Source organism: Furipterus horrens, unplaced genomic scaffold, assembly GCF_987537825.1.
Source record: "Furipterus horrens unplaced genomic scaffold, mFurHor1.1.pri manual_scaffold_2, whole genome shotgun sequence".
Taxonomy (NCBI): domain Eukaryota; kingdom Metazoa; phylum Chordata; class Mammalia; order Chiroptera; family Furipteridae; genus Furipterus; species Furipterus horrens.
In genome coordinates this window covers 204,967,009-204,989,686 of record NW_028327172.1, presented here as the reverse complement: position 1 = coordinate 204,989,686, position 22,678 = coordinate 204,967,009, and the positions used below count along the sequence as shown (strand labels likewise).

The window sequence follows — 22,678 nt, the reverse complement described above, 5'->3', positions numbered from 1 at the left end:
AAATTTATGTAGAAATAAACATAGACTTGAAGATAAGATATATAGAGATAGATACATTTAGATACAAATAGAGATAGCTATCAACATCGAAATAAATGTGTTATATATACAGACAGAGTGCAGACATAAATACATTAGAAATGGGCATGGCAGAATTTACTGATGAATTAGGTAACAGAATAAAGATGCAAAAGACCTCTAGGATGACTTGAGCAACTGGATGCCCAGCAATGCTGTTGTCTGAGTTAGATGAGACTGGTTTGTGGAAATGTTTCCACTAAAGAAGTAAAATAGTCCCCAAATCAGATGTATTAAGGGAGGAAACATCACATCTGTGTAGTTCCTCACTGCTTTTTCTCTTCTTTTCTCTCCCATGAATGCCTGTCCTTGCTTCTCTCCTCACCCCATCTCTCTCTTTCCCCTAGCATGTCTCACCTCTGGAACAATGTGATGGGAGGGCATCACAGACTTTGGAGCAAACCTGGCCTGCGTGTAAACAAGAGCGGCCATGTAAAGCTGTGGACAGGGGGCAAGTTTGCCCACTTCTTGAAGCTTTCATTTCTCCAACTTCGTAAAGATAATTGCCTATTTCATTGGACTGCTAAGAGAATTAAAGTTAGAAGAAAATGTATAAGATACATTCAGCACCATATTTACACCTAGTAGGCAAGAAATGTTCATCCTTTTCCCTATATTCTAGCCTTTCCAAATCCTACTTGTGTGTCAAGACCCAGTCTTTCTTAGCTGCTTTATAAAACTTTTTCAATCATCTCCACTCCTCAATGCATTATTTCAAAATTATTTCCATTAAGCTAATGCAAGGCCCCAATTAAACTGTAATTTCCTTGAAGCAGTGACTCACTCTTACTCATCCTCTTTTTTTTCATAACATGTAGCCCATCGCTGAGCAGTCCACACCTACTATAACAATCCTTGTTGACTGATTCTTTTTCCTTTCCTTTAGGTAAATTAAATAATTCTTCAATATTGAAGGTCCAGTGAGAAAATGACTCTAAAACAAGTATTGTATTCAATATATGGAGTCTTGTATTTTTTGTTTGCTTGTTCTTTTTAGCTAAACAGTAAAGGAACTTTCGTTATTTTTAATTTTCTTATTCTTTGAGATTGGTTCTCATATTCAATAGAATGTTATAGATGTAAAAACAAAGGTATTTGTAATGATGATTTTCCCCCCAATCCAGTTGTCTGAAAAGTAGACAGTCAATATCTACAAATTACATTGACGTGCCAGACTTAAATTAATTGTATTATGTTACAACATTTGTAAATGCTAAGAATATTGTTTAGTACCCTTGGAGTAAAAGTTAGCTTTGAAAGTGTGACCTCATGAGATAGAAATTATATATTATATATTTGTTACAAATAATTTTTCTTAATTCTAAGTGTGGGTTCTAGATAACATTTCCCATTCGTGCAATAGCTTGCTCTCCTCTGTCTCTGCCTGTGACCACCAACTTGCTGTCCTACACGGATTGTAAAGGCATGTGCAGAAAAGCTGCAGTCTTTCTTATTGCTTAAAAATTACAACCATTTAGAATGAGACTTTATTTCCATTTGTGATAAAAATATAAGCACTGATATTTTTGTCAGACCTTTTTAAAACTTGATTTTAGAGAGAAAGAGAGAGATTTGTTATTCCACTTATTTGTGCATTCATTGGTTACTTCCTGTATGTGCCCTGACGGGGATTGAACCCACAAACTTGGCATATCGGGGTGATGCTCTAAGTAACTGAGCTACCTTCAAGGGCCTGTAAAACTTTTTAAATTGAAGAGAATTTCTTTTTTGGTAGATCTTTAATCATCTGTTTGTAAAATTACGCTTCTATGATTTGAGAATCTTTAAAGACTAGCTTTCATTTTACTCCATTATTGCTTTTCTAGTAACTTACTGATTTTGGTACCCAATAATTTTGTACATTGGATGTTTTCATGAAGTAATAACCCTTAATAACATAATCTCATATAAGATATTTCAAATAATACATGGACTAATAATAACTCTTTACTACAATACTTAAATCCTATTGTTGTTATATCCTTTTTATCAGAATCACAATAATGCTTCACACAACCACAAAAAAACTAAAAAATATTGAACAAAACATTTCTTTTCCTAATACAAATATACCATTTTAATGAATTCTAGATTGTAGCTATTCCTCTATTAAAACATTGGCACAAAAATCTATGCCACAAATGGATAATTCAATAAGTAAATAACTTGTCCCAAAATGCCCAAAGTTTTTTTTAATTTTATCATTTTTCACCTGCACCTGATGTGATGTGGACATCTAGATGTTTATTTCTAGTCCATCCTTATGTCAGGTCACCCCTTGCCTTGCTTGGGATGCTCCAGACACACTCGTCTTCTGATTCCTTCAATGCATGTAGCTAGCTCTCTGAGCTTAAACACTTGGACCCTCATATTTCCTCTACCTTCGGCATTTCCCAAACAGTTCTTCACATGGTGCTATCTTTCCATCCTTCAGTTTAAATATCACTCCACAGTCAGACTTTCTCCACCTATTAAAGTTTGGTCTCTTGTATTCATAGAGCATCTAGATGTATAGCTGCATCTCATAGAACATCTTCTTTCTTTCGGAGTGCTTACCACAATGGTTTACTTTTTCTCCTCCTCACTAGAATAGGAGCTCCATAAGCATGGGAAGTGTGTGTGGGAAAGGAGTGTATTGCTGTGAATCTATACTTTCTAACAAGCCTCCAGATTCTATTAATCAGACAAATTTGAGAAAACATGCTCTTAAGTCCCTTTAAAATATAGTAGTTGCCTAATATTTACTTCATAAGCTATCAATATTTAGCAATTACCTGTATCATTCTGCTGGACGAGTGAATAAACTTGTCAAGATGATGTTCTAACCCAGGATTTGGGTTCTGACGCCAAAGGGCATGATTTTATCACACACTAGCCAGGGTAATGGAAACATAAGAGGGGAACACATTGGATAAGGAGGATTTAGGGCCATGTCCTTGGCACCTGATAATGGGGTCACAGACACCTATCACTTATTTATTTCTATAGTGTAACTGTATGACTCATTTCTAGATGCAGAAAAAAAATGTGTTGGCTATCCACCTTGTGCCAGTCATTTCATAAGCCCCAGAGATATGTTCAATACAGGTCCACTAATGGCATTTGTTGGTGAACCTTCAATAAATAGATGACAATAGAAATCATTATGTTGAACTCTAATATGTGTGAAATAAGGATACAGATACCTGAAATATTTAGTTTCTCATCTACAAAATGGATATAGTAATACCTTCTTTGAAGGGCTCATGTGAGGATTAAATGAGCTCGTGGTCTTCTAACACAAGATAACCAAAAATATTTGAAGGAATATATTTCTTCAACATTTTCAATACAAGGGCTGGGATTCCATATTAACTCAGTAGGATTTAGTTCAACTAATAAGGGTTGAAAGAAAGGACTCCATTAATTAATAAAAATAGTGACTCATTCTGCAATTGTTTATTAATAATGGTGACACAGGATAGTGTTTTTGAGCAGGAGGGTTTATAAATTAATCTAAACAAAGTATGTGAAAACCCTATCAAAAATAAGTAATAATTTCAGTTACTTCGATATCCTTTAGAACAAAATGATTCCCTTAACAAAACTGTATGTATGCAAAACTGATATAATATAATCAGTTTATATTCAAGAGTCCGTTCTGTGCTCCAGCCCAGCATTACAATGATGTTTATTGTCTAGTATTGTCAGGGAGAAAAAAATTATAAGGCAAATTATCACTTGTTAGATAATTAATTCATTTTGTTCATAATTTTGAGGGCATTCTATGAGTGAAGCATGCCTCACCAATGTTGTACGTGTTTTTAGTTAAACTTGACAATCACTAAATGGCAGAGGTTTCTTGCTTCTCAGAAGGTTCTTGCTTCTCTTTCACAGATGTGAAAATGGAGGTTCAGAGAAAGTAAGACTGTTGTTCAAGACACACAGCTATTCAGAAGTACTTGAACCTTGAAATTAGTCTCTGATTCTACTCCTAAGCAAACTAGAATGTACATTTCCTTTGCTCTCAAAAATTCCACTATAAAAAGCAAGGCACTGATTTTTAATCATGGTTCAGCCTCCATCAGAAGTATCTACTGATTATGTGCTGTGGACATAGTACTCTATAAATATAATCTGTGCATGTTGATGCATATAATATTGTCCTTTGCTCATTCAAAAATGAATGAAATACTGACACACACCTTCAAAGGACTTATTATTATTGGTTAGGACTTTGCAGTACTACATATGACAGAATAAGAGTTGTATCTGTCTCTAACTACAACAATTTGGAGGCTAGAGATTTTATCCACATTTGGGTCCCACTTTATTCTTGAACGATGCCTTGTACAGAGTTGGTACCCAACAGTGCTTTCAGGAACTGAGAATTTGGTAAGGACGATGAATTACTGTGATGCTTAGACTCTAAACAATCTATGGATCTGCTCTTCCATTATGTGTGGAGCCAGAGCGGCAAGAGCTGTGTGTTGTTGGTGAGATGAGTAGGATTTACTTTAAAATATTTTAAATATCCCTGTGCTGCCATGGGTTTGTTAACTGGGTAAGCCCTAGCCCACATGCAGATGGCTGCTTTACTCAGGAATTCACACTCAGAGCTGTCTAGTTATCCTTCTAATTAAAAAACTCTTCCTCTAGAATTGGCTTCCCCCTGTGTTTCTGTTATCCATATGTAGATTAATAACAATGCTTCGCTAAGCATTGCGATTGTCACGGAAAAAAAATTGTCAAAATGAGTATCCTGTTAAATATCATAGTTAATATTGAAAACGAGTTCTCACCGGCAAAAATACTCAAAATAAGTGAATTGGCAAAAATACTTTAGTTAAATTTTAATTCTTGCATTAACAGGGTGCATAAATCCAGAAATGGTTTCTAAAGTTTCCGTGCCAGACCACTGGTTAGGGAGTTTTCTGGTGGCCAGATATAGACCATAATGAGCACCACTCTCTACCTCTGGCCTGATATGACATTTACCCTAAGTGAATGTGTCAACTAGGCGATGGTCAGAGAACCTAGGAGAACAAAGAGCTGGAATTTCATTACCCATTATGTGGACTTTCAAAGCCTGCCTCCAAATAAATTTATGAAGAACAAACAAACCCAGTAGTTTATGTGGGAGATATTGATCCAAAACTTACTGTTACTGGGTAGCACGCTTATAGATTAGCCAGCCCTGACCCTTCTCATACTCCTTGGTTGGCCAGTTTTCTACTAGTAAGAAACTACAAGTTACACGTGTTGAAATTAGCTTAAGGCCCTGTATGTAAAACCAATGCATGTGGACCAAAACATGGTGGTGAGCAGTGTTTTTGACTATTGTGAAACAACAATACCTTTCCACCACAAACATCTTCATTTAGGTGTGGGAAAACTGAGAGGCCAACCAGCCTGTCTCCCATGACCCCAGCCTTTCTCTCCTCTGTTTCCTCTAGGGTCAGTCATCTTTCATACGCCCACTAAGACAAGTGTCTTTTTTATACAGTTCAAGGTTCCACGTAAGCATTACAACAACTGCTGGCATACATTTCTGATATAAAAACACTTATTAAAATAGCCCCATATAAAGTCACGCATTTTTCGAAAGTTTTTCAAAACCACTTTTCATGCTGCTGTTTACATATTACAAATACATGTCTTGAAATATTATGATGCTGATTTTCCAAACTAGTTTGCGAGTCTAAAGTGCCTTATTCTGGGTTGAATATAGTTACTAATGAATTTTAACAGGAAATGTGGTCACATGTGTTATGGCACTTCATATCTTTTTAATGTTATACTCACAGGCCAGTATGGAAAATTGAAAGGGGTCTCCAAAATGAAACAAAAAAAAAAAATTACACAAAGTTTTGGCTTAATGCTGTAAAGATATAGCTATATAATATTTAATGGTATTTACACTCTATCTCTCGGGAACACCAATCATTAACCTGGAAAGAATATTTGTGCATGGACAGAGGTTATTCCATAGTATTTAGAGGAGAAACATAATGGAATGTGGTCCATTATTGAATCTATTTTTTAAATGTTTGATTGGAGCACCTGTTAACTCTCTGTCTTTAATTTTGCATATGGATAGCACATTTGGTGCCAAGGCAACTCAAAGTTTCATTTTTGCAAGAGGGAATCAATGTTAGTGATGGAACAGGACAAGTTCATCTGTCTACCCAATACTGAAATATGACCAATGTGGTGAAACTACATCTACTTGGAGGGAACAGAGATATCTGATATCAAAATAAGTGGGATCTTGCCAAAGACCTTTTTTTCCCCCTCCTTCTTCTCAGTGACATCTGGACCAGAACCAGTGTATGAACTATCATGTTTCTGGAATGTTCCAAGGTCACCTTCTGGTAGCTGCTTCTTTCTCTCAAATGAAGTTAATCTAATGAATATGTTTTTTACTAGGAATTGTGCATTTTAAAGCAAAATTATATAATTTAATGGTGTAGGGGAGGAAAGAGACTTTTTTACAAGGCACTGTTCCAAATTTTCTAGTCCTACAAACTACTTCTTCCTCATTTCGAATATATTCTTGACAGAGCCTGAGGTTAACCCCAAGGCATAAATGCACGTTGTTTAAGGGAGAAAAGTTTGCATCCTCCAATGCAGATTTGCATCAAGATTTTTTTTTTTTTTACCTGCAAATGAAGCATTTTTTAAAATGATGCATTAAAAGTCCTTGACATAGCAGCAGGCAAAAATGGGGAATGCGGGCACAGGCAGAGTGGACAGCTAAATATATCTCACCTCAACGGACTCTTTGGTATTTAGGTTTTCAGTGATCTGTAAAATGCTCTGCACATTTAAAAGCTGTTTGCTGTTTGTGGCAAATTCATCACGTAAGGTGGCATAACCAGCAAAGGTTTGGCTTTGCAGAACATGCGTATTTGATAAGTTTAGTTTTGCTTCAGTGAGATATTTTGGCATATTATATTTTTATAACTTCAAGATTTAGAAAAGTTTCTTTAGTAGCCTTCCAATTTTTTTTCTACAAAAGAGTAACAAGTGTTGTCTTTCCTGGTAACCTTTTGAATGGTAGTCTCACAACAGGCTTATCAGGATTCCTTTTCCTACTATAGAGTCCCAAATCAGCAAAATGTGCAGCTTTGCTGCATACTTAAAATAGGTTGGCATGAATCTAGTCCGAGAGTGCTGGCATGTGTTATTATTATTTTTTAATCTGTAAGGTCATCAGAATATGACCAGTGCGTGGAAAGAATCTATCCTCCAGAAACACTTCAGTGTCTGCTGCTTTTCTCTTGCTTTGCCTCTGTGCTCCAAGAAAACATGGCTAACGATTGTGAGTTACGGTGGCCTGGTGACTTGTCAGTGACAGACAGAAATGATGGGCTCCGGAACTAGCTTGGTCTTCACAGCTTCCCAGTTTTGGTTTCTCCTTAGCAATTCATAGTCAAGGTCCCACATTCTTTCAGATGCTCTTAAATAGGCACTCTTAGATAACCCTTTAAAATAACTTTTGGAAATTGGGACAGGATATTGTCATTTGACGGGAAATACAATTTCTTTGGTAAATGAAAAAAAGCTTAGCTTGAAGACATACAAGAAAACAATTCAAACACAAAATAAAACAAGAACCAACCCAGAAGTCTTCCTTTGTTTTATTTCTGAAGTCCTTTCTTTTGCTGAAGTGGTAGGGTTCACTTCTCTGAATGAAGTTTGCTCCGTGGATCTGGGTGGCTGTGTAACATGTGTGTGTGTTTGTGTGTGTATAGAGACATGGGGGTGGTTGACTTTTCATTTGCCTCTTACTCATGGTCTCATTTTGAGATGCTTTCACAGTTTCTGTTCTCTGAGGATGGGAAGCATCATTGCGGAAGGTGCCCAAATGCTGTGGATATTCACTGTGCTGGCTGCCCAGCGTCCGTGGGTGCTTTCCAAAAGCCCTCATTATTTCCTTTAATGAATTCACTCGCCTTCATTGATTGCAATCTGGATGGGACTGTAAATCATTCATTCCCTCCACTGTAGGAGCCAAGGGAGTCCTTGGAGACACTCTAGGCTCCTCTGACGAGCTCTTTTCTCTCCAGCTCAGTACAGCCAGTGGGTAGGTTAGCATAATACTAACGTTTAACCAATCAGATTCTTTCTCCTGGAACTTTGAAACTCGGCAAGAGAGTTTCAGGATCTGAAAACATGGTTAATGCTCATTTATCTTAATGCTGGCTCCCTGATATCCAGCCTGAATAATTTCTCTAGCCCGTATTATTCTTGTTCTGTTTGAAACTGTGTGTGTGCAGTCTAGTTTTCTGTTGTATACACTGATTTTGTGAGCTACCCAATATCTTTCCAGTAAATTTACTTTTGCTCAAATTGCCCATTGTAGATATTTATTATTTGTTACAACAACATCAGAGCAAACAAAACAAAACAGGAGCCCTAAAGGATATATTCATCATATACCCTTTTTGGGACAAGTAGGATATATAAATATCATAATCACTTAAGTATTAAAATAAGCTTTGGCCATAATATATTTCTTTAGGTGCTGGGGCTGTCACTAATGCTGGACATCCTTTTTTAGGGCTGCCAGAAAAAAGTTTCAAACACTCTGTGGTTTCAGACAGTAAGAAAATTTCAAATAAAATGTACTAAGTACCTACTCTCTGTCACATTTCATATGGGAATAGATATGAAAGATGAAATGATGAAGAAGGTACTTGTTTATAATCCAGCCTAAGAAACAAACATAAACAGGTGATTTTAAAATATGAGCACAGTTTAGCTGTAGGGGATTTCACTATGAGCCACTTCACATCAAATTTGACCTAGTATATTTCATTACCTAGACAGAATCTACTCAAACCAATGTGTTTGTCACCAATACAGATCGTGTCAGAGATAACCTAAGAAGGAGTATGGGAGATTGTATATTGCATACCCCAAACAACAGCCTTGCTTACGAGTTTTCTACATGTCTTTTTGATTGAACCTCTTTTTCTGTCCTTTCCCTAAGGCAATGTTTGTCCTTTTCCATGTCTTGTCAACCATTGTATCCATTGACATTTTCTTTTCTCTCATCTACACCTTTTTATCTTGTCTGCAAAAATGATTACTCCAAATTTGCTTTAACCGACCCATCACCCTTCTCAACTAACCAAAGATCTTTGGTAACAGGATCCATCATCCTTCGCAGACATTAATGGAGTATGAAGAAAGGTTTTTGGAGAAGATGATGACATCTGATCTGGATCTCAGACGGTACCTAAAATATGCAGATAACCTGGGTCAGTGCAAATCTCTTATCTTCTCTGAGTTTTATTTTTCCAACCCAATCCAGACCTATTTCCTTCAAGGCTCTGCTGTGAAGATAAAGTACATGCTGTATAAAATATTCTACATTATAGGTATGTAAGGAAACAGAATGCCATCTATGCGGTGGTTTGACAAGATCACCTTAAGTTATCTTATCCCAAGATGTCATCTGTTACATGAATTATTACACAGAAGAAACCCAAGTGAAGCTAAGTAAATGACAAGAAGGGCATCTAAGTTGTCATCACCCAAATTTCCAAAGCAACAATCTTTGCCTTGCGAAGGTTGGTACTTTAATAGCTCCACCGATATCCTCACTTAGAAGGGTTCACTTGGATCACACTAGGCTATCATCACATACTCTGACCCATGGTCACCTCTCCTTGTCTGTTCAGTGGAACCAGATCTAGAAGAAGGAGGTCAGGACCAGGGAGGAAAACACATCAAATACTGAAAACACTCCTGACAACTAAGACCCTCCAAAGAATACATACACAAATTGCACTTTGGTGTCAGAAGCTCTCCTGGGGCTTCTAGGAGCTCATTGTAATGAAAAAGAATCTTTCTACTCTTTTTGAAGACTCACCTTCCAGTAGTGGTGACTTTTACAAGAACCAATCAAACCTCAGCACGAGAAGTACTTAAAATCCAGTGGGAGAGCCACTATATTTACAGTGTTAGACTAAATCTGGGGCAACCAGTTTTTCCCTTTTACTCTTAGAAAGTTTCTAGATTTTGGAGTGACATCAGATCCTATTAAACATTAGGTATAGGGCAAAAGCTTTGTGGTTTCCCAGCCAGTGGACTTGGTGGCACAGAGCAAGCACTTCTACAGCTAATGGACACATAGGCTTTGGTCACAGTTCATTAAATTGCTTTGTCATGGGGTGTGTATGTTAATGATAAACCCTGAGCAATCAATTCCATCTGTAGTGGACTCAATGTGAGTTAATATTTATTATTTGATTGAACATATACACAGTGTACCTCCCTCATATCTGCACTGACATAGGAAAGTAAAAGTGAGGTATTTTGAAACCTCTAAGATAAAAATTCTGGGACCCAGTCACTTTATAAGAAATAATGGTTATGGTAAACTCTGGCCCCACTAGAGAGAATAAATCAAGAAGCTTTAGGCAAACATAATTCTACATGTAGCTTACCAGAAGGCACTCCTAAGTAGACCAAGGTATTCTTTTCAATTACTGTGCCTCAACCTGACAGACTCAACCTTGTCCCACGTAGCAGGTCTGTGTAATGCATGAGACAACTATGCCTTTGTACATTTAAATCTGGTGTCTTCACAGACATCCATCATCTGTCTAAACAAGACTGTCCAGGCAGAATCCCAGGGAGGCTTGTGAGAACAGGGCTGACTGATTCCTTCCCACTGTGTGACCTGCCAGCCCAGAGCCACCCGGTCCCCCACTGGTGTCATCTGTGCTACTTGAATGAAAACCTAAGACAAAAAGATGGCCCTAACAGTGTGACTTGAAATTCAAACAACTCAGGTCTACCAAAGTTTTGAAATGAAGAACAACCTGCCCTCCTGAATATTTATTAAATTACAATATATAAGAATATGTTTTAAATCCTAAGGGATCATTCAGTCAAGAATCAATTTAAGAGACGTCTCCCACACAACTCAGAGTTAGATGGGAAGGCCAGTCATTTACTTCTTGCCCAGTCCCCCACTGCATTCAAGATTCTAGCTACATAGACAAATTTGAAACAACCTGATGAGCCCACCCAAGTGCTGCCAATTATTACAGTTTTCTAATTCCATCAGATTCTGACACTTGAAATAGCAAGAGGGTCACTCCTAAGCTTACAAGTTGCAAATATTTTCTTAAACCCAAGCTGATCTTGGTACACTACAGGTTCTCTTTGCTTCGTAACAGCAGGCACGCAACACAGACCTAGGCGACATGAACTTCCTGGGAAAGAATAAATTCACAACATGAGGAACTATGGATACATATCCTTACATGTGTTTGAAAAGACAATAACATGCTTTTCTGTTGCTTTCTGAATGAACTCAGAAGTGAACGACACAGTTTTATATTAGACATGAGTTACTCATTCCTGCCCTCTTCTTTCTGCCTTTCCTCTGCAGAGGGTTGTGCTGGAAAGAGCAAATTATACAAACCAATTAGTTGGCCAAATCAGCCTGAGGATTACATGCAGATGCTGGTGTTGGCACAAGGAGGTCCTTCACTCTTTATTTATGTTGAAGCATTGAATTAGGTTTCCTGAAACAAAGCTTCTTAGACATCATGTATCCAATATATTTTAATCCCCTTGGGGGGCATTCCCAACCTCACTTTTCAGTTTGCTGTGGGGGCAGTGGGATGGACGTTACTGGTTGAGCGACTCAGTTTTCTATACTTAGACATTCTGGGGTCTCTGACTGTAAACTAGACTTGAATGCAATTGCTGCGGAGTGCGCTAATTAATTACATTTATTACACATCATTGGCATTAGAGCTCTTTGAACAAAAATGTAAATTTATGAAAATTGGTTTAAATACTTATGCAAAATAATACAAAATGGACCCCTAAGTTGTTAGAAAAAGAAGATAGTCTTAATTGAACAGCCAAAAGATTTGTATTTCGATATATGATTTCATCTAGTAAACTCAATTTGAAAAGTAAATTCATTTGCTTTTATCTAAGCCTCCCATATCTTGCTCAGTATAGTTGGTATAATTATGACCAATAAAGGACCAATCTTATTTTCTATCTCTTTTTATATCAAGTGCTGGTTCTGTAAACAGAAACGGAATATGTTATTCTTTTGAACAGAGCCTTGTGCATTACAAATTAGGAAGCATCAGGCCAAAGAGTTGTAAAGAGTTGCTTAAAGGGGACGTGCTGCAGCCTCCCACTTGCTGTGTTGCAGAGGGGATGGCTTTGCTGCAGAACGAGATGGTTCACAAAAGATCCCTTCAAAGCAGTGGTAAGGCAAATGGCTTTGCAATCACCAGAGTATATCTGGCCATGGTGGGCAGGAACGTGTAAGGAAACAGACATGCTGTTAGCGGTGCAATAAAAAACATTAGGATGCTTGTGACATGGGACTTGTGTACCCATCTGTGGGCATTTAATATAAAAAAAAGTGTCAAACACTTTGAAATATGGATAGGTAAACACCCAATGAAAAGAGAGAGAGAAAAACATCATCAGGTTAAAGGACATAGACATTTACATACAATTAACAAGCTGTTAATTATTGATGGGCAACTCCCAAAATTCAGAAATTCAATTTAATATACATTCAACTCATCAAGAAATTAGACTGACCCCCAAAACTAGTGTAGAACTAGTTTTACAAGATGCAGATAAGGATGCAAATGTGTCATCTTTTTTATTAGTATTTTTTTTTTTTCTCAAGGCTAGGGTAGTGTTGGAGCAGATTAAGGTGGGGCTCCTTTCCTGGCGCTATTTTACTGCCTCTACTTGCATAATTATTTCTTATTTCTTGGGATTTCAATTGAATACTTTACTCTTTTTAGCTTCCTACCATAAAATGCAATGAAAGTTTTCCTGAGACAATTTAAAGCTTGTCAACCTCTCATCCAAAAAGCTAGGTGAATTGATCTTTATAAATAGAGGGCTACATTCTCAGACCTTGTTCCTCTGGAGCGATAACTCACTAAAGGACAAGCTTCTTCTAGTAACTTAAAGTGGCTAAATAAAATTAGTAAGACTTACAAATGATTTTCCGAGTCAGATTTTTAAAGCCAAAATGGAGTTGTGATCTTGATTCCTATCATACAGTTTCTGTGATGATACATCATTTCTCCCTTTTTCCTCTTGATTTCTCCATTTAATGTACTGCATGTTTCTTCTTCTCCTACTATGTGCAAAATAGTACAAGTCCTGAGGAGGAATATAAAAATGTAATTTGTGGTTCTTGCTCTTTCATCCACATGCAAAACACAACATATCCGACAATGTATGAAAAGGTCTATAATGAAAGAGGTAAAAAGTGAACTTTAAAGACAATTAACTTAATTGTTTTTAGATGAGATATATAAGAAATCTGACTTAAAAGTTTGTCTTTGTAAAAAAATGTTTGTCGTTATATAACTAGTAATTAATATCATATATTTCACCTAACTATTATGTTGTAGATGGCATTGAAATAATTATATCACATTATTTTTCACCCTCCTTTTTGCCTCTACTTATTTATTTATTGTTTTATTTTTATTTTTTGCATGAAATTTCCAATTTATTTGATAACCCCAATCTGCAATGTCTTTTCTTTCTTTTTTTTTTTTTTTTTTTTTTTTTTGGTTTTTCAATTACATTGTCCCATTTTCCCCCATTTCTCTCCCCCACCCAGCTCACCCCCTCTCCCACAATCATATCCCTCCCCATTGTCCATGTCCATGAGTCATTTATACACGTTCCTTGACTAGACCCTTCCCTTACTTATCCCCCTTCTCTTCCTCCTCCTCCCCCCCATTGACTGCTATTCTGCTCTTTGTTCTATTTAGTTCCTTTGTTTGTGTTGTTCTTTAGTTTCCTGTATTAGGTGATATCATATGGTATTTTCCTTTCTTTGCCTGGCTTATTTCACTAAGCATAATTCTCTCTGGTTCCATCCATGTTATTGCAAATAGCAGGAGTTCCTTCTTTCTTTCTGCTACATAGTATTTATTCCATTGTGTAAATGTACCACAGTTTTTTGATCCACTCATCTACAGATGGGCACTTAGGCTGTTTCCAGCACTTGGCTATTGTAAATAGTGCTGCAATGAACATAGGGGTGCATAAGTTCTTTTGAATTGGTGTTTCAAGATTCTTCGGGTATAATCCTAGTAGTGGAATCGCTGGTTCAAAAGGCAGTTCCATTTTTAATCTTTTGAGGTAATTCCATACTGTTTTCCATAGTGGCTGCACCAGCCTGCATTCCCACCAACAGTGCAGTAGGGTTCCCATTTCTCCACATCCTTGCCAGCACTTGTTTATTGATTTGTTGATGATGGCCATTCTGACTGGTGTAAAATGGTATCTCATTGTGGTTTTTATTTACATCTCCCTGATGGTTAATGATGTTGAGCATTTTTTCATGTGTCTATGGACCTTCTGTATGTCCTCTTCGGAGAAGTGTTTGTTCAGGTCCTTTGCCCATTTTTTAATTCGGTTGTTTGTTTTCTTGATGTTGAGTCGTATAAGCTCTTTATATATTTTGGAAATCAGTCCCCTGTCTGTGATGTCATTGGCAAATATGTTTTCCCATATGGTTGGTTTCCTTTTCATTTTGCTGATGTTTTCTTTTGCTGAGCAGAAACTCTTTAGTTTGATGTAATCCTGTTTGTTTATTTTTTCCTTTATTTCTCTTGCTTTAGGAGATGTATCCATGAAGAAATTGTTAAGTGAGATATCTGAAATTTTCTTGCCTATGTTTTCCTCTAGGACTTTTATGGTGTCATGGCTTACATTTAAGTCTTTGATCCATCTTGAGTTTATTCTCATGTGTGGTGTAAGTTGGTGGTTTAGTTTCATTTTTTTACAAGTCCCTATCCAGTTCTCCCAGCACCATTTGTTAAAGAGGCTCTTCTCACTCCATTTTATGTTCCTTCCTCTTTTATCAAATATTAGTTGACCATAGAGGCCTGGGTTTATTTCTGGGCTCTCTATTCTGTTCCACTGATCTATATGTCTGTCCTTATGCCAGTACCAGACTGTTTTGATCACAGTAGCTTTGTAGTATTGTTTGATATCTGGTGTTGTGATTCCTCCTGCTGTGTTCTTCTGTCTCAAGATTGCTTTTGCTATTCGGGGTCTTTTTTGGTTCCATATGAATTTTTGGAGTATTTGTTCTAGGTCAGTGAAATATGTCATTGGTATTTTAATAGGGATTGCATTGAATCTGTAAATTGCTTTGGGTAGTATGGGCATTTTTATGATGTTGATTCTTCCCATCCAAGAACATGTTATTTACTTCCATTTATTTGTATCTTCCTTAATTTCTTTCTTCAATGTTATATAATTTTCAGAGTACAGGTCTTTTATCTCTTTGGTTAAGTTTACTCCTAGGTACTTTATTTTTCTTGTTGCTATAGTAAATGGTATTTTCTTTTTTGTCTCTGTCTCTGTTATTTTATTGTTGGTGTACAGAAATGCGTTAGATTTCTGTATATTTATTTTGTACCCTGCTATTTTGCCAAATTCACTTATTATATCAAGTAGTCTTTTAGTGGAGTTTATAGAATTTTCTAGGTATACTATCATGTCATCTGCATATAACGATAGTTTTACTTCTTCTTTCCCAATTTGGATGTCTTTTGTTTCTTTTTCTTGTCTGATTGCTGTGGCTAGGACTTCCAACACTATGTTGAATAAGAGTGGAGAGAGTGGACAACCTTGTCTAATTCCTGAATTCAGGGGGAATGCTTTTTAGTTTTTGTCTATTGAGTATAATGTTGGCCTCAGGCTTCTCATATATAGCCTTAATTATGTTAAGATATGTTCCCTCTATTCCCATTTTGCTGAGTGTTTTCATCATAAATGGGTGTTGTACTTTATCAAATGCTTTTTCTGCATCTATTGATATGATCATGTGATTTTTGTCTTTCATTCTGTTTAGGTGATGTATTATATTTATTGATTTGTGAATATTAAACCATCCTTGCATCCCTGGAATGAAGCCCACTTGATCGTGATGTATGATCTTTTTGATGTATTGCTGGATCCTGTTTGCCAATATTTTATTGAGGATTTTAGCATCTATGTTCATCAGTGATACTGGTCTGTAGTTTTCTTTCTTTGTTGTATCTTGACCTGGTTTTGGGATTAGGATAATACTGGCTTCATAGAAAGAGTTTGGGATTTTCCCCTCTTCTTGGATTTTTTGGAACAGTTTGAGGAGGATAGACGTTAGTTCTCCCCTAAATCTTTTGTAGAATTTGCCTTTGAAGCCATCCGGTCCAGGGCTTTCGTGTGCAGGGAGATTTTTGATTACTGTTTCAATTTCCTTCTTTGTTATTGGTCTGTTGAGACTTTCCACTTCTTCTTGATTCAGTTTGGAAAGTTGTATGTTTCTAGAAATTTGTCCATTTCTTCTAGATTGTCAAATTTCTTGCCATACAGTTGTCTGTAGTAATTTCTAACTATCATTTGTATTTCTGTGGTATCAGTCGTGATTTCTCCTCTTTCATTTCTGATTTTGTTTATTTGGGTCTTCTCTCTTTTTTTCTTGATTAGACTGGCTAGAAGCTTGTCAATTTTGTTTATTTTTTCGAAGAACCAGCTCCTAGTTTTGTTGATCTTTTGGATTGTTTGTTTAGTCTCTATGTCATTTAGTTCTGCTCTGATCTTGATGATTTCGTTCCTTCTTCTTGCCCTAGGCTTTGTTTGTTGCTATTGTTCTAGTTCTTGTAGCTTTATGGTTAGGTTTTTTTATTTGAGATTCTTCTATCCTTTTCAGATATTCCTGTATTGCTATGAACTTCCCTCTCAGGACTGCTTTTGCTGTGTCCCACAGGTTTTGGGCTGTTGTGTGCTCATTATCATTAGTTTCTAGAAATTTCTTGATTTCCTCTTTGATGTCATTGTTAACCCATTCATTATTTAATAGCATGTTATTCAATCTCCATGAGTTTGGGTGTCTTTGATTTGTTTCTCTGAGGTTGATTTTTAGTTTCAAGGCATTGTGGTCTGAAAAGATACTTGATATGATTTCAATTTTCTTGAATTTGTTGAAGCTAGTTTTGTGTCCTATCATGTGGTCTATCTTTGAAAATGTCCCATGTGCATTTGAAAAGAATGTATATTTTGTTTCTTTGGGGTGGAAAGTTCTATATATATATAAGTTAGGTCCATGTGGTTTAATGTGTTGTTCAATGCCTGTATATCCTTGGTGTTTCTTTGCTTGCATGATCTGTCTATTGTTTATAATGGAGTGTTGAAGTCCCCTACTATGAGTGTGTTGTTGTTGATATCCTTCTTGTTGTCTTCTAGTATTTGCTTTATGTATTTGGGTGCTCCGATGTTGGGTGCATATATGTTTATCAGTGTTATATCTTCTTAATGGATTGTTCCTTTAAGTATTATGAAATGTCCTTCTTTGTCTCTTTTTATTGTCCTTGCTTTGAAATCTGTTTTGTCTGATATGAGGACTGCTACCCCGGCTTTTTTTTTCCGGTCCATTTGCTTGGAATATTTTTTATATCCCTTTACTTTCAGTCTGTGTAAATCTTTTGTTTTGAGGTGTGTTTCTTGTAGACAGCAAATATGTGGGTCCTGTTTTCTTATCCATTCCGTTACCCTATGTCTTTTAATTGGAGCATTTAATCTATTTACATTTAAGGTTATTATTGACGTGTATTTATTCATTTCCCTTTGTACCTCTGTTCCTCTCCTCTCTTTCTTTTTTTCTTCTTTTTTCTTATAACACTCCCTTTAGCATTTCTTGTAATGCTGGTTTGGTGGAGATGTATTCTTTTAGTCTTCTTTTGTCTGAGAAACTCCTTATTTCACCTTCTATTTTGAATGAGAGCCTTGCTGGGTAGAGTATTCTTGGTTGTAGGCCTTTGTTTTTCATTGCTTGAAATATTTTTGACCATTCCCTTCTGGCTTGTAATATTTCTGTTGAGAAATCAGTTGATAGCCTTATCAGAGCTCCCTTGTATGTTATTTGCTATTTTTCTCTTGCTGCTTTTAGGATTCTCTCTTTGTCTTGGAATGTTGCCATTTTAATTATGATCTTCCTTGGAGTGGGTTTTTGGGGGTTCCTCTTCATTGGAACTCTCTGTGCTTCCTGAACTTGTATAACTTTTTCTCTCATCAGGTTTGGAAAATTTTCTGTCACTATTTCTCCTATCAGTTTTTCAATTCCATGTTCCTTTTCTTCTCCCTGTCTAATTCCGATGATCCTGATATTATTGCTTCTCATGCTATCCTGTAATTCCCTTACATCTTGTTCATATTTTTTCAATCTTTTTTCATTTTGCTGTATTATCTGGGAGTTTTTCTCTACATTATCTTCTAACTCACTAATCCAATCCTCTACTTCGTTTAGTCTGCTTTTGACTGATTCTACTGTGTTTTTCAGTTCAGAGATTGAATTATTCAATTCTTCCTGGTTCTTGTTAACAGTTTCTATGTCTTTTTTTATGCTGATGTAGTTCTCTGCAAGTTCCCTGTAATTTTCTTGGAGCTGTTGGTAACTTCCTTGGAGGTTGTCATAGTTGTTTTCAAGGATGTCGAGTATATTGAGCTTCTTTACCACCATTGTTTTGAATTCCATGTCTGACATTTGGGCTATGTCTATTTCATCTACCTCTCTTTCTGAGGATTCCTCTTTTCTTTTCATTGAGGGTTATTTTTGCATCTTACCATGTTGGATTCTTCTTGTTTTTATTTATTTATTTATTTATTTATTTATTTAGGGGGGAAGGGAATGGTCTGCTTTGACTTCACTCCTTTGTGGTGTGAGATTCTTTAGCGGAGATCTGGGGGTTGCAGTGGTGCAGTCTCTTTGATGTCCTGAGCCTGATGTTCTTGGGTTACCCTTTATGTCGTTTGTTTATGCTGTCTGGTTACATTTCAGATGTTCTTTGGTAGGATCTTCCTTCTGGCTAGTTGATTGAGAGTCACTTTATCCACTTTGTCTTGAGTTCTTTTGTGGAGATGCTGTTAAAAACATAAACACACAGCCCAGGCAGGAGACCCACACCCTCAAAAAATATCCCCCACCCTCTATCCCACTATCGTCAGCCAACGAACCAATATTAATATAAATGTAAAGAGATTAGAGATTTTATACTGTAAGAAGAATAGATAAGAGTTATTTTTAGGGAGGAAAAATATGATTTTTGATAGAGATGGTGATAGATTAATAATAGTTGAGACTATGCAAGCCAGTAGGTAATAGTTACATTGTATGTTAATAAAAATAGAAGAAAATGGTGGAAAATGCATAATATAGTAAGAAAGTGGAATTGTATTGTATTGGGTTTACATAGTAATTATATTCTATTATTTAGAGTGATGGAGGGCTAAACTAGACACACAAACAAATAAACAATGATTGAAGAGAAAGGATGAGAAGGAGAGGTTATATGAAACACATTAGAGATATAGTTTGTTTTTCTTTTCATTTTTTCTTCCCCTGCTCTCCTCTCCTCCTCTCTCCTTTTTTTAAGTAAGGGAAAAAAAAAAACAAGAAAAAAGAAGAAAGAAAGAAAGAGAGAAAAGAAAGAAGAAAGAAATAAAGAAGAAAGAAAGAAAAAAAAGAAAAAAACAAGAAAAAAGAAGAAAGAGAGAAAGAAGAAAGAAAGAAAAAAGAAAAAAACAAGAAAAAGTAAGAAAGAAAAGAAGAAAGAAAGAAAAGAAAGAAGAAAGAAAGAAATAAAAAAAGGAATGTTTTTACTCAGTTCAGCCTTGGTGTGTCGCCTTCTTTTTCTGCGTCGGCAGCTGGTCTAGTGTGGCGGTTCAGAGGTTCTTGTTTCTTTCAGCACTGGTGTGCGCCCGCGGTTGCCGCAATGGTGTGCGCCCCCGGTTGCCTGCACGGCGGGCTCCCTTGCTGCCCGCTGGAGCCAGCTGAGGTGTCCTTGCATGCACGCCCCTGCACGCATGGTGCGGCCCGAGAGCTTGCCCTGCCATTGGCACCTATTGTCCCCGGGCTGAGGTGTTTTCGCGCTCTCATGCCCGTGCCCTTAGTCCCGCTGAGCCGAGCTCCGGGAGTTGGTCTCTCACCTCTTAGGGCGGGGCCCCGGACACTTGTGCTCAGTGGAAGTGAGCGTCAGTTGAGTCGCCGCCTCCCGCTGTTCCTGTGCTGCAGCCGCCCGCCTTCCCGTCTGGGTGGGCACAAACAGAGCCTGCGCTAATGGTCTGCTTTCCGGCCTGGGGCCAAGCGCCCTCGGGAGCTGACTAGGGGTGTCTGTGCACAGTCCTCTGCGTGTTCAGTGGGCCCTCCCTGTGCCCGTTGGGGCACTGATCTTATGTCCGTTGGGGAGTGTCCGAGGGACGCCTGGACTCATGGCCCCGCGCACCTGGGCCAGTGAGTGAGAGCACTTCCCTATGTGCGCCCCCCGCGACCCAAGGGTAGGGTTGGGGAGTGGATGAGCGCGCCTCTGCGCCTGCGCTCCTCAAGAATGGCCTACCACCCCCAAATTGTCCTCCCCTCTCCACCATCCACTAGAGAAAAATACAAAGGAAAATTATATTCTCACATGCACAGCAGCATGCTGTCTCCGTCCTTCAGCGCCAATGCCACTTGGTCGAGTCCCGTCTCTGCCAGCGGGCAGAGGTCCGCTCTCCTCCCGACTCCTCTCCGGGGAAGCCTGTGGTCGCCAAAAAGCCTTTGTGTGCTTCCAGCCGCAGCTCGGACAGCAGCCCCAGACAGGAATCCCGTTTTCATCCCCTTTTCCTCTGCTACCCTCACTAAACAGGTTGTTCCCAGATGGATTTTCTCTAATCCAGCAGTGCCTTGGCTCGACTCCTGCCAGTGTCCAGCTGCTCACTGAGATGTTCTGTCTGCAATTAGCCCAAACTGCAGACGGGTCTCGGGAGCCTGAGAGTGCAGCCTCCCCTCACTCCCCCGCCATCTTCCCGTCCCCTGTTATTTATTTTTAAGTTAAAGCTGTTTAGTTGGTCAATGCAAGATGTCCAGAAAAACTGTCCTCTGGCAAAATCGTGGGGTGTGCAAACCTAGAAAGACATGCTAAAAATCATTGAATTGTTCAGTTCAAATGGGTGAACATTCCGGTATATAAATAAGATCTCACTTAAGCTGCTAAAAGAAAAAATAATAATAAATTAGCTAGTCAATTTATGCTAATAAAATCATCAAAATGATTAGGGTTGGAGTTCACTCATATCACTTACAAATTCATTAAGTGTATCGTTCAGCAAATACTTGTTTTGGGTTGGAATTATATCCTTGAATATAAATCTGTCCGTAACTCCTATTTTCAGTGAAGGAAGAAAGTCAGAAAAGTGTGCAACATGCCCATACACTGAATAGGGCTGAGCATGACAAGAGGAACACCTTCCAGGGTCTGAGGTTGGAGGGTTTCAAGACAGGCTGAGAGTGTCAGGATGGTCAGCAGTATGAAGGAAAAATTCTTCGGTGAGGTGAGCACTGAGCTAGGTTTTGGTAGAAAAAGAAACATTTTTTGGATGAAGAGTATGTACATTGGAATTGGGAGAGTCTACATCAGACACAAAGACAGGAGGCATTAACTGTATGGGAGAATTCAAAGATGTTAAATATTTCTAGAGTACATTTCCAGGAGGTGATCAGCTGGAGACAGTGGTCAAACTCTCAAAGATCTGCATGCCAGAGCAGAGAGTTCTAACTTTTTAACCTGTTAATCATTTTCCTAAAAAACTTTCTTCAGGTTTTATTTTATATTTTATATACATCATACACCTGCTTACACAATGGACCTTATCAGAGTTTTCCAGTGAACAGACAATTTTTTTTAAACCAAATCTTCCTACAATATAAGGTTTGTTGTCCTTTATCTATCCTGCAAAAGAAAAATTAACTTTGATTAAAGTTTCTCTTCCCTTTACTAAATCCAGAGTTCTGCCTTTAATTAATTGATCAACATCATTTTTATTAAACATCTACTATGTGCTCAATAAGAATAAGGAAAAGACTGTTATTTTATTAACTTAATTAAATTCATACATCAAAAAAGAGATTATTCAGAATACAACTAAATATCAGGACAGAAGAAGTAAGTTACACAGAAGTCCCAGTTGTTTTAACCCAGAATTTATGGCCATGATACATCATGCATTTGTACATTTCTTTCGGCATACTGTAAAGCTTTAATGAACTCATTTGAGAGTAGTGTGTAAACCAAGATTCATTAATTTCACTTGCTATGTCAATATAGTAAGGTCCAGAAAGGGATACTTGCCACAAGCTTCACAATTCTTTATGAGCATAGCTTGATCTGAAAATGTAGTCCACTGACTCTAACTCAGGGTTCTGTCACCAACCTAAACATTCTCTCATCCTATCCTGTGGGCCTCAGAAAGAAACTGAAATGAAGAGAGGATCGGAATATAGTATTCTAAGTAAAGAAAAATCTAAATTTTAGTAAGTAAAATCTAAATTTTAGTAAGTATTTGTAGGCTTTAAGAAAGTTTAATTGTAAAGGATTATTTCATAGGTCATAGCTCCCTTATAATAAAAGTTAAAAGCTTCTGCGTTGTTTTTATTATGTTGGTACATTTGTAGGAAAAAATGAGGGGGGAACTCAACTTTGATAGTCTTCGTAAGTTTTTATGCTGCCTCTCAGGAGAAGTGGGTTCTTGACCAACAGTGCATACCTGTTGTCATTATTTATAT

At 37.5% G+C, this 22,678-nt stretch overlaps 1 long non-coding RNA gene across 1 annotated transcript in view; it reads left to right on the top strand.

Annotated features, from left to right (window-relative positions):
* The window catches only part of LOC150020306 (uncharacterized), an 81,279-nt gene that overhangs the window by 4,935 nt on the left and 53,666 nt on the right, over positions 1-22,678 (top strand). Inside the window, exon 2 of the long non-coding RNA XR_016509342.1 lies at positions 9,217-9,326. This is a non-coding gene — a long non-coding RNA (uncharacterized LOC150020306). The remainder of the gene's footprint in view (positions 1-9,216; positions 9,327-22,678) is intronic.